The sequence below is a fragment of the Lathyrus oleraceus genome, chromosome 2 (assembly GCF_024323335.1).
Source record: "Lathyrus oleraceus cultivar Zhongwan6 chromosome 2, CAAS_Psat_ZW6_1.0, whole genome shotgun sequence".
Taxonomy (NCBI): Eukaryota; Viridiplantae; Streptophyta; class Magnoliopsida; order Fabales; family Fabaceae; genus Lathyrus; species Lathyrus oleraceus.
The window spans coordinates 354561006-354564080 of record NC_066580.1 but is presented as its reverse complement, the minus strand read 5'-3'; positions in this window follow the sequence as shown (position 1 = coordinate 354564080).

Below are 3075 nucleotides of genomic sequence, written 5' to 3'. Positions count from 1 at the left end.
GGAGAGGAAATGACATTCAATAGTGTCGGAGGAACATGAATCTTATCAGCATAAATTTGACACTTGTGGCACTTCTTAATAATCTTGCAACAGTCAGATTCCATTGTCAGCCAATAGTAACCTCCTCTCAACATCTTCTTTGCCATAGCATGTCCATTGGAATGAGTACCGAAAGAACCTTCATGTACTTCAGTCATCAACAAGTATGCTTCGTGTCATCTATCCATGCATTTGAGTAAAACCATGTCAAAGTTTCTCTTGTAAAGCACATCACCATTTAGGTAAACGTTTCCAGCTAATCTTCTGAAATTCTTCTTATCTTTCAAAGATGCCCCTGACGGGTAAATCTGACTTTGGAGGAAACATTTGATATCATAATACCAAGGTTTTTCATCTTTGGATTCTTCAACGATAAATACATGAGCTGGCCTATCAAGACGCACACGGTCAAATTGGGAACTTCATTCCAAAACTTCACCATAATCATTGAAGCCAATGTTGCAAGAGCATATGCAATTCAGTTTTCCTCTCGATGGATATGATGAAACTCAACCTTTGTAAAGAAAGTTGAAATCCTCCTCGCATAGTCTCTAAATGGAATTAAACCGGGTTGATTCGTCTCCCATTCACCTTTGATTTGATTAACCACCAAAGTTGAATCTCCATATACGTCAAGATATTTGATTCTGAGATTAACGGCTTCTTCGAGCCCCATAATGCAAGTTTCATACTCAACAATATTGTTTGTACACTTGAAGGTCAATCCAGCTGTAAAAGGAAAATGAGTGCCTTGAGGAGTAATAATCACTGCCCCAATACCATTACCATATGAATTAACAGCTCCATCAAATACCATGCCCCAACGGGAACCAGGTTCTGACCCTTCTTCAAGCAGTGGTTCATCACAATCTTTCATCTTCAAGTACAAAATCTCTTCATCAGGAAAATCATATTGCACTGACTCATAATCTTTAATCAGTTGGTGAGCCAAATGGTCAGCTAAGACACTACCTTTAAGAGCTTTCTAAGATCGATATTCTTTATGATACTCAGATAACAACATCTGCCAACGGGCAATCCTCCCAGTTAAAGAAGGCTTCTCAAAAATGTACTTGATTGGATCCATTTTGGATATCAACCAAATAGTATGATTCATCACATACTGGCGCAGACGCTTAGCAACCCAATCTAATGCGCAACACGTCTTTTCAAGCCTAGAATATCGAGTCTCACAGTTGGTGATCTTCTTACTAAGGTAGCAAATTGGATATTCTTTCTTTCCAAATTCATCTTGCTGACCAAGAACACAACCCATACTCTTATCAAGCACAGTTAAATACATGATCAACAGTCTTCCTTCAACAGGCGGAGACAAAATCGAAGGCTCAATCAGATAATCTTTGATACTATCAAAAGCTTTCTGGAAATCTTCAGTCCAATCACAAGACTGTTCTTTTTGAAGAAGCTTGAAAATTGGCGCACATGTGGTAGTCATATGCGATATAAATCTTGAGATATAGTTCAAGCGACCAAGAAATCCTCTGATTTCCTTCTCAGTTTTGGGCACATGCATTTCTTGTATTGCTTTAAACTTGGCAGGGCCAACTTCAATACCCTTCTCACCGACAACGAAGCCCAACAATTTACCAAAACGAACACCAAAAGTACACTTATTGGGATTCAAGTGGAGTTTATACTTTCTCAAACGCTGGAATATCTTCAACAAATGCTCAAAATGTTCTTCTTCATCACTTGATTTAGAAATCGTATCATCAACATAAACATCAATCTCTTTATGCATCATATCATGAAACAGAGTGTTGATAGCTCTCTGGTACGTTGCACCAACATTCTTTAGACCGAAAGGCATCACTTTATAACAGAATATTCCCTAGGGTGTAATGAATGTGTTCTTTTCCATATCTCCAGGTGCCATCTTGATCTGATTAAAACCGGAAAATCCATACATAAAGAAAAGACTTTGAATTTAGCTGTATTGTCTACCAACATGTCAATGTGTGGCAAAGGAAAATCATATTTCTGACTGGATTTATTCAAATCTCTATAATCAACACATATACATACTTTTCCATCTTTCTTAGGAACAAGCACAATATTGGTCACCCATTGCGGATATTCGGAGGCAACAAGAAAGCTAGCATCAATCTACATCTGTACTTCCTCTTTGATCTTCACTGCCATATCAGGATGAGTCCTTCTCAACTTCTGCTTCACCGACTGGCATTCTGGCTTCAACGGCAATCTATGCTCCACATAATCAGAATCCAGACCAGGCATGTCTTGATAGGACCAAGCAAACACATCAGAATAATCTCAAAGAAGATCAATCAACCCGGTTTTAGCTTCTAGACACAGTTGAGACCCAATCTTTTCTTCCTTCACATTATCTTCGGAACCCAAGTTGACTAGTTCAATCTGATCTTCAAACAACTGAATGGCTTTTTCCTCATGCTCAAGAAAACGGGATAACTCATCAGATACTTATTCATCATCAATCTCTTCTTCAGCTTTAAACACAGGGAAATCAAAGTTTGGAGAGAGAGTATGATCATTGTATTCAATGGGTTTGAGAATCAACTTGCATAGTGATTTTATATTTTGACTTTAGAGAAGTGGAGTGCACACAAATATTATACAGATGGAAAGGTTATTATTTATTTATCTTTTTTTGTGATTACCATTTTCAGAAAAAGCAAAAAAGTAAAACATCATAGATGTGGGTGAATAAAATTGTATTTTATTGATGATAATAATAAAAATGCCAAACAATGTTCACTTCACCCTTAGGCATAAGAGAAGGATTTTTCTTAAAAATAATAAAAAACAAATTACGTAGAACGATGAATGACAACAGGAACATCAACAGAAACCCAATTGTTTCAAGTATGGCCATGCATCACAAAGTTGACACATGCTTCATCTTCATCATCACTGTCTTTAATAATGGCAGCTGAGTGTTGATCATTCCCATGAATGAACCCTACACTGCGGAAAATTGGTTGCATAACTTTTCCATTTGAAGACTTTTCATGTCAAACAACATTCATGTTCAAG